Source organism: Ursus maritimus, unplaced genomic scaffold, assembly GCF_017311325.1.
Source record: "Ursus maritimus isolate PB19 unplaced genomic scaffold, ASM1731132v1 scaffold_13, whole genome shotgun sequence".
NCBI classification, from domain to species: Eukaryota; Metazoa; Chordata; class Mammalia; order Carnivora; family Ursidae; genus Ursus; species Ursus maritimus.
In genome coordinates this window covers 22418541-22435138 of record NW_024423675.1, presented here as the reverse complement: position 1 = coordinate 22435138, position 16598 = coordinate 22418541, and the positions used below count along the sequence as shown (strand labels likewise).

Below are 16598 nucleotides of genomic sequence, written 5' to 3'. Positions count from 1 at the left end.
ACTAATTTTTTCACGTAGAAATGTGTTAATATTTTAGCCCAAATATTTTCACCCCCATTTTACCCCCATTCTGGATTTTTATCATTAATAAATATTTTTACAGGGATGCCTGGGTGGCTCAGTTGATTGTCTGACTCTTGATTTTAGCCCGGGTCGTGATCTCAGGGTCGTGAGATCAAGCCCCAACTGCGGTCTGCACTCAGTGGGAAGTCTGCTTGAGATCCTGTCCCTCTCCCTCTGCCCTCCTCTTGCTTTCACTCACACACACACTCTCTCTTTCTCAAATAAATAGATCTTTAGAAAAATAAATATTTTTACAAAACTCATGAAAATAAAATCCACTATGGTCCCTTTGAATGGCTTATCACATTTAGATGACGCAAATCATAGATCTTCGTAATTTCACTGCATTCCGGTTCATAATATCAGTGTATCCAATTAAAATTAGGAGCACCATCAAAAGATCACCTCAAGTCGAGTTCCTTCAAAACATCATAAAATAATTTCAGAATTAAATCTTGGACACTGCGTTTAGTTCCTCCTTTGCTTTGTTGGGATAAATTTCAGCATCTTCCTTTTGCAAGCCCTGTTTTCAAGAACTGCAATTGGCTAAAGGCTTCAAAAGCTGAAATGTTTCGGTGCTTCACTCACTGCTTTGATGAGAGACTTCCAGCTGTTTTGGAACAGAACGCACCCAGACTTTACAGGTTCATCATCGTACCATTAGGAAACAACTAGGTTGATGTAGAGAGTCGTTTCTCAAACATTTCTAGAACTTGGTTGCTGATGACAGGTGGCAAAATAGAAGGCATGTGTTACGGTGCTGAAGTGTTTATAGTATTTTTGTAGTTCAGTTTTCCTGTTTGTCAATTTCTACATCTATAGTTTCTTTTGCGTTTGGTATGATATAGCCACTTACTTGAATTGGCAGTTACGAATTGTGCATATGCCATAGGCAATTCCAGGTGACTTTCTCTGCTCCACAGGTTTCTTGATTTAGTAAGGACAGTTGTTCTTAGCATCATAAAATTTGTATTTGTATTTCACTACAAAAACAATTTCATCTCTCATGTTAAACTTTCTACAATTTACAGTAGCGTTCACAATACCAGATGTTTCACCACTGACAGAATGAACTTCACAAGCTTTATTTGATCCCAGGAAATAGATGGGGAAAAAAATCAAACCACTATTGGAATTAATTGATTTTTCTTCTTAAAACACCTGATAATACTAACCTAAAACTGGAATCATTTAACTGTTAAATTTTTTTTTCTTCTAATGAAACCAACACATTAAAAGCTATCACTTTACTTTTCATATATGCACAGAAAATCTGAACTCAGAAACAAGCAGAATCAGGTTAGAAGAGCAGTCATTTGACCTGAAAAAAAGGTCGTGCTTCCTAGAGTGCTGTGGTCGTGAATCTTCCATTGCTGCACGTGTTAAGTTGTCCTCAGGCACAGCCTTGTTACGGTAATGGTTCACGTTTGCAGTAGTCGTTGATTTGCGCTTCTGCAGATCTGTGGCCCTGGTTCATGTCGTGAACGATATCGCTGTGGCTCCCATGCTGGAGAGCAGACATCAACAAACATTTTGTGTGAGTTAACATTTCATCATTAGCCTCCTTGAAAAATAGAGATTTAGTGCTTAACTTTTCACTGAATTTGCAGTTTTTTCCATTTTATCTCATTACCGCTGAAAGGAATATTGCAAAGTGAAATAGATAACCATCAATAAATGACAAAAACACTGTAATGCAGGCATTTAGACCATTCTTGAGAAGGGTCATTTCACGAAAATATTTCACATACACCTAACCTGTAATTTTCTGTTTCCCGTTGACCCTTCTGACAGGTGTCTTGTGTAACTCCGGCCACCACAACCAGTCATTGCATCCAGAGTCTGGCAGGAACCCCACCCATTGAGACTGGGAGGAGTTAGCTGCCCTTAACTGCTCATATCTAAGTGTTCTTTATTTTATAAGCTTCCTGCATGTTTTCCTTGAAAAGGAGGTGTCTACTTAAGCCAAGATTAGAAAAGGACCTGAAAAGAGATGGATTGTTACTGTTCGCCTTTCAGACTTGATCACATTAGGGTGAAAACTCTTCACCATGGGATTATCTCACCCACTGGCAGGCAAGACTATGGCAGAAGTTGGAAAGGCAACTTTACCAAATTCAATCTTGGTACATTTTGATATAATTATTAATAATTATTATTATTAATAATACTTGGTTTAAAAATGAAACATCTGGACAAATGTTTAATCTGACAGGCTCCAAGGACAATAGGTATAATCTAGTACTTTCAAAGGCAAAGTGGAGTTTACCAAATTCAATCTTGGTACATTTTGATATAACTGTTAATAATACTTGGTTTAAAAATGAAACATCTGGACAAATGTTTAGTCTGACAGGCTCCAAGGACTATAATAGGTGTAATCTAGCACTTTCAAAGGCAAAGTGGAGTTTACCAAATTCAATCTTGGTACATTTTGATATAACTATTAATAATACTTGGTTTAAAAATGAAACATCTGGACAAATGTTTAATCTGACAGGCTCCAAGGACAATAGGTGTAATCTAGCACTTTCACAGAGGAGCCAAGGTGTAAAGTCACCCTAGTTAGAGATCCTATTTCTCCATCTGCTTTGTACTGTCCTTTCTTGTTGGAATAGCTCTATGCTCCCCTACTGTAGACTTCCAGTTCCAATTCCCACAACAGCTGAGTGAGCTTTTAAAAATCTGGGAGCTCACATTGCTGGGTAACACCACTCAATTGTCTTCCTATTGCAGTTAGAATAAAATCCAGCTCTTCACCAAAGCCCAGGAGGCCTTTCATGCTCCCACCCTCACCAAACTGGCCCCACCAGATTTTAAGCTTCCAGGGGACCCATACCTTGTCTTGTTTTTTGCCAACATAGCACATGAGAGCGGCTTAATATCTTACCTCAGAGGAATAAATATGGTCTACTTTGAGTTAATGAAAGGAAAAAAGTGGGAGTGTCTTGCTAATCTGTGGCCATAAGGAAAGCAAGTCTAAGTGTCTCTGTCCTAAATATTATTTCTCTCTTTCTCATAACAAAGTTGGACAGCAGAAGGTATCATAATAGGACTAAATCCTTCCCATTAGTAGAGGTGGTTATGATGCCTACAAACCATTCTGATTCTACAGTCTCCCAGCCTCTCCCCACCCAGGCAAGTAAGTGTGCATTACAGGGAGTCTATTGTTTTCACCAACATTAGATCAGAGATTTTGTTTCAAGTACTCCTGGTGTACGAGAGGAGGAAAGGTGCCTCTCTGGTTGACTTGGGGGAACTGGACGTATGATGGTGGTGGTAGAATACTTTGAAGTCACGATTTTGAGATCTTGTGGTGTACTTACACACCTGCTCTCTACTGGATCTCTTTCTAAAACATGCTCCTGTTCAATTTTTATCATGAATGCCTTTCCAAGGACAGTAAATGGTTTTACACACTAGGACATCGTTTCCATGGCAACTAATGTATTTTAGCAAAGACAGACTGCTAGAAGTAGGCTAAAAAGGACAAATACAGAAATGGCACAGTGTAAAATGTGGGGCAATGTGTGTTGTAGTAAAGGTTGTTTTTTTTTTTTTTTTTTCTGACTTCTTGTTTAGGAAAACCTGTATAACTAGATCTTGGCTTCTTAACTCTTACTAATAAAATTTTTACTGCACGCAGTACTGTCTAGTATTTTGCTGACACAGTTCCTTTACTTGGTCCTTGGGGTTTTCTTTGTTTACTTTAACATCATGCCCATTCCATCACCATACAGACATTTGTGATTTCATCCATCTTTAAGATACATTATCTTCACCTCGTGTTCTCATGTAACAACCACCTCACTGCTCTGCTGCCCTTTACTGCTGTCCTTCTTGAGAGGGTTGTCTACACTACCTGTCTCTGCACAGGGTTTTCACCACCCCTCATCACCTTTCCACTCAAGCTTCCACCCCACCGCTTGATTCAGTTGGTCACACTGTCATCCTCTAAGGCTATTACAATTACCTCTTTTGTTTATTTAGAAGCTAACATGTGTAATTATACATTTCAAATAATTCTACAAAACATGAAGCCCCACAGGATTAACATTTACATAAATGCAAGGGCTCGTGTTACTCTGCTTTGTGCATCTGAATGTGCTTGGATTATTTTGTTACTAATAAAAGCCCCCTCTGTGCTCTTAAATAACCCCAAGGGGCAGATAGCAGCCAATTTCCTATTTAATATTAAGAGAAACCAAGGGCTGGATCTTATGACTCAAGAAGATAGCCAACCAGTCTACGGGCTGGATTATACCCTCGATAATTATATTTTGTTAGGCCACATGATGTATTTAAAAAAATTGAACTAACATTTTAAAATTGGGCAGTTTTGTATAAAAACTGAGATTTTCCATTTCCTTTGAAAAGAATTGGAAGGTCTGGCAAAACCGAGCCCGCATTCTCCCATGACAGCAGCCTGCCTCAGCAGTCCTGTAGCTGTCCTCCTGGGTCGGGGCAGGGCTCTTCAGCTCCCCCCAGCTCCACCTCACCTGCTTCGTTCACTTGTTTTACCTGCCTGGCCCTGTGGGTTATGTAGTAAGTATGTGACCCCCTCCTGCACCCCTTCCCTCACCCAGTCACGGAACAAATAAATAGCAAGAGCTAGGGATAGAACGGGCTCCAACTGCTTCCTCCCTCGCTGTGGACCACAATTCTGTGTTTTAGAGAGTAATTCATAGGTCAGTGGTCAGAGGCATCATTAGGTGAGGCAGCCTCTTTTGCACCTTACTACTCGAAATAGACCCTGCAATTACTTGTTCTAGGTACATTGTTCAGATTGGGGCACATGCGGGTACTTCCCCATGTGTTGTATGAGCTGTCAGTCGTGACGTGTACGATGGAGGTGCTGTACTAGAAGTTGGCAGTTACCTGAGCATAGAGAAGCTGGCCAGAGGGGGAAAGCTCCAGCATCATAACAGGGGTTCCAGATTTTCAATGAGCATAGATTACCTTTTCAATGAAGTAAATAAGTGTTTATATAGGATAAATAAGAATGAGGTAGTAGGACAAAGTCCTCTCCCAGACTAGACCCTTTCCTTCAGACTCCTTCAGGAGTCTCGACTTGTTAGCAAATCCCTGTGCCCTTCACCATTGTGAATGTGGACCTGTCACTGCACCTTTGGCAGGGGGCTGGGTGGGGGGGATGGGTAAGATGGGAGAAGAGGTGGTGAGTGCTGCCATCTTGAACCTTGGTAGGTTCATGTGTGGAGGAGGACACAGGAGAATGAGCTAGTCTGGGGCCAGAGTGAATGGCTAAAGGAAAATACATTTTTCCTGGGGAAACCAGGCAATGAGGAATACCCCACAACAAAGGGCCTTGTCTGACTGACTCCTGTCTCCGGGGCCTGCCCCAGTTGTTGGGCACACAGGAGACTGTGGTGACCTTGAGCGTGGATGGTCCCAAACACTGCGCCGCGTGTCTACGTGCAGCTGTGGAGGCCTCAGGAAGCCCACTGAGAGAGTGGGCCTGTTCCCAGGCTTCAGGCAGGGAGCCAGGGGCCTCCCCTCACCAGGGAACATTGAAGAGCTTCTGTGTACGCTCTGTATGTGTCTCAGCTTTCTTTGGAATTGTGGCAGAGTCTGGCCCTGCCTGGTCTTTTTTGTGCCTTGGATCCTAAGTTAATAACCGAAGGAACAGTGCCCCTGTTGACACACTTGATATGGAAGTTGCTGTCCAGTGGCCATTTTGTCCTCGTTGCCACTGACATCACACCACGTACAGTTCTGAGGTTCTCCCTTTAGTTTTGATTGACTAGAGCTATGATCGTTGGAGCAGAAAGCAGCCATTCAGATGTGAATAGACGTGTCTAGTACCATGCAGATGTTTTTTGGCAGGTTGATGAATATTTTAAATCTTTTTCAAGAAGTAAAAGGGTTTGAATTGGAAATAGAGAAGATTCTGTGGCAAGGGAAAAGTATATTTCATTTCTCTCTCAATCTTCTTTTCTTAAAATAATCAAACAAAAGCCAGAACCAGGATTTCAGTCTTGGGTTTGTCATATCCCTTACGTCTCCTTCTTCATATGGGAGTTGTGATTATGACTCTCATGTATTGAACCTCAGTTTCTCAGTCACATTTTTTTAAGTAGAAAGGAAACACTGGCTAATATTAAAAATAACAGCAGAATCTCCAGATTGGATCTTTGTCACTTATTTATGGCTAAAGACACAGGACTAAATGGAAAGAAAGGTCATCTTCTGGTTCTCCATACGCTATGTGTGGTATGCGGGCACACCCGAATTTGTCTCCTCCGCCCCTCCCAGCACACCCCCGCTGTACTTGCAGCTTGAGTCAGTGCAGCTTCGTTTCCTTCATCCCTGTCGGTCAGTTCTCCATTAGTCACTCTGTCACCACCGCTCCTCACCCTTCACCCCTCCATCACAGAGCTGCCAAAAGCCCCCTGGTGTGCTCAGCACCGCCCCGGCCACAGATGAGCTGGCGTCCGAGCAGGGGACACCCTGAAACAGGTACTGAGTAAAGTGCTGTAAGAACACCAAGGAGAGGAAATCTGATTCGGTGCAGAAGTGGGACCAAAGGAAAACAGGAGTGAAAAGGTGATTTTGTCCTGGGCCCCGACAGCGACAGCTAATTAGGAGAAAGCTGTCCTGACCCAGCTGGGTTGGTGAGATTGGAGTGACAAGGCTTCGTCTGGGGCCAGGAATATGCTGGGGGCTATATCTATTTTTCTGCCCTTTCCTGAGATAGAGGCGAGTAGAAAAGACACTGATAACCGCAGGAGTGTGCCTCTAACTGGCTGACTTCTTAGCTGGCCTCTGCCTCAGTTTCCCACCTTTCTCCTACCAGCCTACCACCATCCTCTTAACTCCCTCTCTCCAGTGCAATTCTGCCAAGCGTCTTGCCATTCTCTGAACATGTGGCTGATGCCCCATTCACTGTGTCTGTTTGTTCCTCTGGCCTGTGGTAAGGTGCCTGTGGTGGGTGCCCAGGGAAATGTCTGCTAGGCATTTTTAGATAGGAGAGCAGTGGGGCTACAGGGATGGCTGCATCAAGAGAGAACTCACAGTTGAAGGCTTCTCAGTTTTATTTTTAGACTTTTCTCTAAAAACAAAGATCTCTGTGTATTCTCCCAAAGATAGAGGATTTGATCCGATCTAAATAGTGGGGAGCAGCTCATTTTTGCCCAGGGCCTTATCCCCTGGCTTCCATTCCTGCAGGCAGTCACACATTTGCAACATTCATGGATCAGCCTTTTCCACTGGGGAATCTGGGTCACTTCAGTCATGTTTCTCAAACAAAACATTAGCACTACTTCAGCAGGAAGAATAAAAGCATGGAAAATACTCTAATGCCCACAAGCCCACAGTTGAATATAGAGTTAATTATTCAAAGTGTCTGTATAACTCCATATGCATATCTGTGTCTATACAAAAACACACCCAAGGGGAAGGAGAGGTATATCTTGCCCTAAGCCTTGGGAACTTAAAACTTGAATATTCCTAAGACAAATAAAAGGTATTTCTTTTTTTAAAGATTTATTTGTTTGAGAGAGAGAGAGAGCATTCCTGCACACAAGGGGGAGGCGCAGGGGAGAGGGGAGGTACAGGGGAAGAGGGAAAGAGAGTCTCATGACCCTGAGAGCATAACCTAAGCCAAAACCAAGAGTTGGATGTTGAACCAACTGTGCCACCCAAGCACCCCAAGTAAAAGGTACTTCTATTTCACTTAAATATTTGGTGACAAAATTTATTTATTCTCAGCTTTTCAGAAACACACCCTTTATTTAAGACAGATATACGTGGCTTTAAAAACAAATGCCACTCTTCATACTAGACAGGGTTGCCCTGTGAATTTTACTTTTTGGCGATTTTATTTTACCAAACCATATCTTCTTTGAAACAATGGAGCTGATGCCTAAAAATATCTCGGGCTGGGCTTGCTGGGAGTCTTTGAAGTTAAAGCTCTGGCGTCCTTCTGCTTTATGGCTGCAGGATGATGCATGTATGTATTGTCTTTGTTAATTAACTCCACCTGTTTTGTGAGCCTGAAATAGAAATTGGATGAAGCTGCATATATGTACGGATGCATAATACTGCTTTTGCAGTAGTGAACCAGCAGCTCCAAACAGGTTTTAGTTTCCCTTTTGCTACCAGTTGCTCAAGTGTTCTGGAGCTAAGGCTCATTCTTCTAGAGCCTGTTGTTGAACTGGGCATCCCACGCAGTTGCACTTGAGCTGTCTGTATGAGAGAGGTTTGAGTTTCCTTACTGCTTTGGAAAGGGTAGTGATTCTCCAAGTGCACTTTCTGTGGCAGATGAAGGAATCTTTCACCTTGCAAATGGAAAATTCCATTCTGTAAATCAGAATGACCACCTTCCTAGACCTCTTTGGAAAGTGTTCAAGTGGAAGTCAGACTTCTACTGTATATGTTTCCTTTGGTGAAAACATTTTTTTTTTTTTTAGATTTATTCTTTATTTTAGAGCCGGGGAGGGGCAAGGGGAAGGGGAGAGAGAGAAGCTTAGGCAGACTCTGCACTGATCATGGAGCCCAATGCAGGGCTCAACCTCACGACCCTGAGATCACAACCTGAGCCAAAACCAAGAGTTGGTCACTTAACTGGCTGTGCCACACAGGCACCTCTGGTGAAAATTTTCATGGTACTGAAGTACTCTTTGCTGGTTATAGGAAGGCTAGTTAAAAATTTTGGACAATGGGGATTCCCATTTTTTCCAGCACAGCAGTGTCTACATCCCCAGTGGGTTACCAGAAGAAAAGGCCTATAGCGCCTGGTGGCATCTCCTCAGTTCGGATGGGACAGCATGTTAGAAGCAAGAAAGAGATGGGGTGATGTGGGTTGCTCAGGTACCAGCAGTAGTGGCAAGCTCATTAGCACATTCTTTCCCTCCACCCCATGCTGGTTCTCTTGCATGTCTGCAGTCAGTTCATGATTTGAATACCCATCTGCAGAAGACAATATATGAGTTTCTAATTCTCTTCCCCATGGTCATTTTTTTCTTTCGTTCATTCTGAGTCATCTTTGATTAAACAAAACAAAGATGTTACTGTTAATTATGCACCCTTTCAAACAGTGCAAAAATTCTTTTGTGTGTGTGTGGGGATGGTTTTGATGGGGATAGTAATTTATGATGGCAGTATTTTAAACAGTGGACCAGGATGCTAAGAACCATAATGAAAAAAAAGTGTGAGTCTCTACTAAGGAAAAATTGTTTCTGCTTATTTATTCACATTCCTCAAATCTTTTACTTTCTTCTCTAACATTGTCAACAAAATCCATTCAGCCATTTTTATTCTCTTTAGACATCTTATTAAAATTGAATATTTGTTCCAATAGCTAAGATTGCAAATAATAAATGAGGTACCATAATATTGACAGGTTGTGGGCAGAGTGCATGAGCAAACTGGAAATCTGCCATCCTGCTCCTGGCACTTTAAAGATTAACATGAAATGGGCAGGGGTGCCACAGAATCAGCACTCAGCTCTGCCAGGGGGTTGGCACAAGGTTCTAAGGTATTCCTGGGGCTCAAGTTCCATGGACAAGTTGGTGCAGGCTGGTGGGTTGGCATACCTCCTGGAGAGGGGAACTCCAGCTGATGGGAAAGAGGGGCCATCCTAAGAAGGCTGTTTTGACAGCGAGGCCCACCCACAGTCAGACAGGAAGTGGGGCACATACGGGTTGGGGGTTAAGGGAAGATCTAACCCAGGAGGTGAGTTGAGTAAGATCTTGGAAGACTCATTTTTTTTAATGTGTTCCAACTATGGAAGACTTGTAAGCACTCAGAAGACTCTGTGTGTGTGTGTGTGTGTGTGTGTGTGTGTGTGTGTGTGTAAGACCTCCATTTTTATCTTTCCTGACTCCAGAAACTCAAAATCTCATGTTGGCTTCCTTTGATGGTACAGGGCCAGGTCTTTGCAGTTGCAGGCAGGTGTTTGTGGCAACTGTGACTTAGCAACAATTGTGTGAATGAGAAAAAAGTTGTGGGCAAGTTGATTGCAGCAAATGGAAATTCTATGGTGGTACTTTGTGGGAGGTTTAAAGGCAAAGAGTGTTCAGTTCTCTTTTGATGTCTATTTTTTTTCTTCTACAGTTTTTTGAAGAAGGAGGATGCTGATCTAGACGTGGAAAAAGTAAGTTGACAAGTTTTGCGCTGAGAGCACAGGTCCTTTGAATTAGAAAGGGTGTCCCATTGGGACCCAGGACTTGGTCCACTTTGAACTTGGGATTGTGATTCTGAGTCTGTAAGTTTTTGAGAGATTGAGTTGGGGATGGAGCCAGTACATGAATAGAAAGTCTTACCTTAGGTGAATCTACCATTTTCCCCCTTCTCTTAGTTGTAACACTTGGTTTTGATAATTGTGGGAACATATGTTTTAGCTATACGATGTGTCTCCTTACCCCAGAAATAGAATGGGACAGCTGTCCTGTGGCTGATGAGCCTTCAGGGGCTCTTCAGGGTCTTCAGACTGGTTAAGGAAGGTCCCCTTCAGTCCATCCACTTTTGTTTTTTCTCTACTCTGAGATGACTTCTGCTTACCTCTGCCCTAGTTGTACCTTCGAATTGTAGTCACTGTGTCACAGCTCATTCTTTCATTCACTGAACTTTTTTTTTGATGCGCACTGGGTGTTAAGCACCATGCTGGAGTCTGTTGAGACAAAAATGAATGTGACCGACAAGGACACAGGCAATGATTGTACAGTGTGATAGAAGTGTGCAGAAGGGGCTCTGGAAGCTCAGGCTGAGGCTGGACTGTCCAGAAAAGCTCCCTGATGGAGGGGATGTGTGAAGGAAGCACGTATTCACTGCTTCTGCAAACATTCACTGAGTCTTCTCTGCTTGTACTTCTCTCGTCAACCAGGTGCCTTGGGTCCCCGTGGAAGTCTGGACTTAAACACGTCTTACTAGCCACCCATGGGATCCTATTCTGCAGTCTCCACTGCCCAATCACATTGCCTTGGGGGTAATTCTTCAGCAGTTCAGAGTTACAGTCCTCTATTCCCTGGACACTCAGGGGCTCCTTTCATCATCTAAGAATGACTTGGTGTTATTTCTCATTTTGAATTTGTGTGTAAGAGAGGTTCTTCTCCCTGAACTAGAGCCATTCTGTATGCAGTCAGTGTACCTTTAAGTTGAGGAGGTGTACTATCTGAAAGCTCATCCTAGAACAATCATGAGCAACCCCTGATCTTTGACCCATGCGGTCCCCTAGCTTCTGCAGAATGGCCTGTGATCTGCTTTCAGTCATGGCCTTTTCAGCTCATGCAAACCAAGGTGACTCAGGCTCTAGTCAGGGCTAGATTGGAGCGGAGCCTTTTCAAAATCCCGGTGTGCTTAAGTTTTGGTTGTGGAAGCCAGGGGCTGACAAAGGTACTCCCTGTGGGGGGGTGGGGAGGAGGGTCAGCACTGTGGCCCTCCTGGCCCAGGCTGGCCCCACAGCAGGCTAGAAGAGCCTTTGGGTGCCAGGAGCCACCTCAGGACGGTGTAGTGCAAACTAGTCAGAATAGCCAGAATCCTGACGGGACGGTTTAGGAAAGGCCTGGAGCTGTTCTAGGTTGCAGGGCTTGCCCTGCCTTGTGCGAGGTGAATCCTACAACTATGAAAGGGGGCGGTCCAGTTTATGGGGAGGCGGGTCTGTTCATTGTGTTCTCAGTACAACCCAACGCCAGGCAGGCAAGAGGGCTCAGTAAATCGGCTGGGAAGCCCTGAGTGAGTGAATTAGAGTCTTGCTTCAGCCCTGCTCTACACTTGCTCTGTGACCTTACGCAGATCTTTTTCCCGTGTAAGCCTCATTTTTCTCATCAGTAACATGGTCCCTTTTCTAGGATGAAGTAAAATTCTTCGTCTTTTAACTTAAAAACACAAACCACACGTATTTCTTTGTTTTCTGACTCAGGCTTTGTACCAAAAAGCATAAAGTGCTGTTGGCCACGCGTCTGAAGGTTGCTTAATAAGGCCCACCACAGGTTGGGAGCTCCTTGCAGGCGCAGCCTTGTCTGTTGTACGTACCCTTGGGTGCAACACTGGCAGCAGTGAGTGTCTAACGAGGGAATGAATACCGCGACCGACCCTGTCGTGTGGGTTGGGTATTTGTAAGTACTGAGGGAAATTCAGAATAAGAGAAGCTAGAAGTGTGGTGGGAAATGCTTCTTGGGCTGCGTGAATTTGAGCTGCCTGCAGAGGACCCTGCCCGCTGCACCCCCGGTCACATAGTTAATGACCTGGAAAACACTCAACCACCCCAGGGGAGTTCACGGTTTTAAAAGTTCTAATTCAAAAGCTCCAGTTCCAACATTTTTTCTAATGCTGATAGAAGGCTGTTGAGCACAGATGTATAAATTGTTCTTTTCGCCTGTATTTATATATCTGCCAAGAAGAATCTAGAATAGGGTGTGCCTCCATTGTATAATTAAATGACACCTGCTGGCCAACCCAAGGGAAGAAAAATCACAGAAGTCTTGGTGTGTTTTTTTCTAAATGGATTTTTGAGTTTTCTCTTTCAGTTGAACATTTTTGTAAAGATAGAAACTATGAATGGAAAATTAGTCTTATCTCGACATGTGAAATCGCAAAGATAAACCACCTAAATTCTGTAATTATTATTATGTGTAGTTTATTGAGCTTATACTGAGTGCTTTCTGTGTGTCACGCTTGACCATTACAACAATCTTGTGAGGGAGCCTTGTCCCTTACCATGAATTGCTTGAGGCAGCACAGTAATAGCAAGGATTCTAATTATATCTGTCTGGGTCTAGAGCCTTCTGTTTCTCATACCCTGCCTTACCTTGAAACTGATACAATAGTTGGAATGATATATTTGTGTGACCTCTTTCTAAAAAGTTTTACGAGTAATAAAAAAGCAGTGTTACTTTCTAGAGAGGTCTTCGTTGACACTCCCTTGCAATCTGGATGGGGTTGCCCTGCTACCATGCACTTCTCCAAAGCTATCATTGTTGTATAGTTATTTGTGCAATAACCATCTAGTGTCTGTTCCCTCTTGAACTGTAGGCCTTGTCAGATCTGAATCCTTAGACATGCTGAGCCTAGTCCCTGACTTCTAGAATGCCCTCTTAAAATGTTGACTACAGGCATGAGTGAATGGCACATGACCAAATTAGGGGGTAATGAGAGTCCATGAAAGCCACTTTGGTAAGTGGCAAAGTAAAAATCTTACTGGGTATTCCAGAAATCATGATTTTCTTCTCCATCTATACGTTTTATCTGTGGAAACCATGCTAATTAATAGCAGTATATGGCAATAAGACTCCTTGGCTTCCTCTTCTAAAGTACAAAGTGACAAGGAGACAAATAGATAATTCTTAAAAATGATGTAATCCGTACAAGCAAAGAAAGTGTGAGAATAAAAGAGGGAGGAACAGTAAGAGCACAAGGGAGACATTAATACTGCTTTATTTTGTTTTTTTCACAGAATCTTCTTGAATTATTAAGGGATACACTTCTGAGTATGGTTTACATAAATCACTGATTTAAATATACACAGTGTATCTTCTAAAAGTAAAACCCATATTCAATTGAATTTTAAAGAATATGTAATCAGGTTATATCAGAAGGACAAAAATGTACTTTAAAAAAAAAATAAAACTGATTGGGGCGCCTGGGTGGTGCAGTCGTTAAGCGTCTGCCTTCGGCTCACGGCGTGATCCTGGCGTTATGGGATTGAGCCCCACATCAGGCTCCTCCACTATGAGCCTGCTTCTTCCTCTCCCACTTCCCCTGCTTGTGTTCCCTCTCTCGCTGTCTGTCTCTCTGTCAAATAAATAAATAAAATCTTTAAGAAAAAAAAATAAATAATAAAACTGATTAAATTGGGTTATCCTGTTTGGTAATTTAAATCATGATTTAAATGGATTTGATTAAAATAACATCTGTTTTGGTCATAACGATTTTCAAAGGGGTAAGGAGAGGTTTGATTTCCATGTATCCTACATGATTTTCATTTATCCTGCATGGCTTTGTCTAGCATGATTGAAAGTATTTGGCACTTGGCCTTGAGAGAGACCCATCATTTTTGTAGTTTCAGTGAGAGCAAGAATCCCTATATTGCTGTTCTGTTTGTAGGGTTTGGATAGCTGCCTTTAGGCCACAAATATGGTCATAGATACTACTGCCTGTTTGATGAATACAGAGACCACCCCAAATAAAAATTGTCATTCAAAAGAAAAGTAAATAGAATGCTTTAGAATGTTTCTTTTTCCCCGGTGAATTCCTTAAAATGTGTTCATCCGTAAATGTAGAATGTATGTAGAAGTTGCTCCATTTTTCAATTTCTTTTGTTTTAATAAGTCCCAAGAGAAGTGATAACAATATCCTAGTTTCATATTGTGGGGCTAATAGTTTTTATTTAAAAAAAAAATGTGGTTCTAAACAATTGGTTCAAAATTTGAGACTGCATCTGGAACCAAGCTTTAAAGCCATGTATGTGGGATTCCTACATAGCTGGTTGAGAGGTGGAAAAATTAATTCATGTAAGATTTTTCTTTAGTAGGGGGACTAGGATTTCCAGGGGTGAGAAGTTCAGCAGTGCTTATATGGGGAGTCCAAAGACATGAGGATGTGTCTCGAGTGAGAATGTGTATGTGGGGGTGGGGGGTGGTGTTGGGGTGTAGTGTTTCCCTGTGTATGCTGGTTGCTATAAGGAGGTGTGAAGAGGAAGAGGGAAGAACACCCATAAGCAGAACTCCCTGCCCTCTGTAGAAGCCATTGCTTCCTGAATGAGCTGGAGGGCTCATTAGGTGGGTGTGGGGAATGGAGAAGGCAGCCCTGGTGCGCAGATGGGACTCCTCCTTAGGCCTTCTCTGATCCATACACTTAGGGCTGTCAGCCCCAGGGCCTATAGGATGCCCACTTGTCTCCCATTCTCTATGCCTTGCCCCAGCCTCCATGTAGATTGACCCATTCTCTTGGAGATTGGACATGGGGAAGGACCAGCCTCTCTATCGCTGAGTAAAGTCCTGGTGACTAGGAAATGGTTTGGGTTGGAGGGGGTTGTTTGGGAGGGAGGAACTTGCATAGAGTTCTGCTTTAGGTTGAAGAGCAGTTTTAGTCCTGCACCAAAAAAAGTTGTTATACATCACCCATAACTGACCAACTTTCTTTTATATAAGTCTGCATTATAAGCCTAAGTGCTGCTGGAGAAGAAAAAACATGCCCTCTGCCAATTGGAATTTCTAAGATAATAAGATATCCTTCTTCCTAGACATAAACTCCAGCAGATATTGATGCTTGATAACCATTGGAAGAGCTACAGATAACAGAATTTATGTTGTGATCCAAGGAAAGAGTTGGAAAATTAGGGGTGAGTTGTCTAGTCTTGGATGCAGAACACATAATTCATTTGTTCCTCGAACAGTAACAAAAACCAGTGGACTAACCACTCTCCTAGGCCACATGTTATCTTACTCAGCAGCCCTGCTTTACGTGTGAGGGAAATGAAACCCAACAGAAGTGAAATGATTTGCCAAGGACTTACAGCTACGAAGTGACAAGATCCAAAAGTAGTTCTCAGACTTGGAGTACCTTCCTGTTTCCACTCTGTGGTGGATATTCTCTTGTACTGAAGCTCAAAAGAGCAGAAGACAAATGAACCATCTAGTCTCATGCAAGTTAACTGGTAATTATGTACACATCTTTCATTTTTTCTTCCCTGAATTTAAGACTTTCACCCTTATTTGTGGCTTTAAAAACTGTAATGATGTTTTTTTATCAAAGAGAAATTAGAAACTTAAAGGGGAACCATCTCTTTGAACCTGACCTGCTCCCACCAGGTGGTCCCTTGGGGGTGACAGCATGAGAGTGACTTCCCAGGGATGGCATTCTGCAGGGGTTGGAGTCCGGGGCGGCCTGTTCCTGGGCTTGGGATCATCTCGTTGTCCTCATCTCAGTAGCATTCATCATTCTACAAGGAGAGAGCTGGATGCTGCCAGGAGAGAGTGGAGAGAAACTCAGCCCACGTCACAATGGAGAACCAAGACAAGCTCCCACCTACTCTGTAGGCTTTCTCTTGTCGCCGTGAGTTGCTGCATAATTTCTTCCACTGCAGCCAGGGCTGCTGGGGAGAGGTTGGAATCACTCGGTCGTCTGCCTTGCCTAGATTTATTGTCTGCTGAAATCACCTGTGAAGGAGAGATTATTAGTAAAATATGTGTAAAGAATGGCTTGGAAGATACTTTTGTCACTGCCCTGAAACACTTTTAAAAGCAGAGCTGCACTTGTCTGAGCTGGTGTGTATATGGAGAAAAGACCTAAAAATACATTAAAATTCTAGCTTTTCCCCTAACGAAGGTTATTACTTCCCACTTTTGGGCTACACAGAAGTTCGTGCAGAAGATCTCCGTGTTAGTTTGCTGTGGCTGCCATAGCAAGCGACCGCACACTTGGCAGCTGAAAACAACAGATCTCTGCTCTCACAGTTTTGGAGGTCAGAGCCCACAGCAGGATGTCAGGAGCGCATCCCCTCCAGAGGCTTTGGGGGAGAACTGTTGCTTGCCTTTCAGGTCCTGGTGGCTATAGGCGTTCCTTTGACTTATGGCCAC

At 43.0% G+C, this 16598-nt stretch overlaps 1 protein-coding gene across 3 annotated transcripts in view; it reads left to right on the top strand.

The window, feature by feature from the left end:
* The window catches only part of FYN (FYN proto-oncogene, Src family tyrosine kinase), a 205406-nt gene that overhangs the window by 17345 nt on the left and 171463 nt on the right, over positions 1-16598 (top strand). For all 3 annotated transcript variants that reach the window (XM_040627654.1, XM_040627653.1, XM_040627650.1), the window contains exon 2: positions 10138-10177. The gene's annotated coding sequence lies outside the window, so the exon portion shown is untranslated. The remainder of the gene's footprint in view (positions 1-10137; positions 10178-16598) is intronic.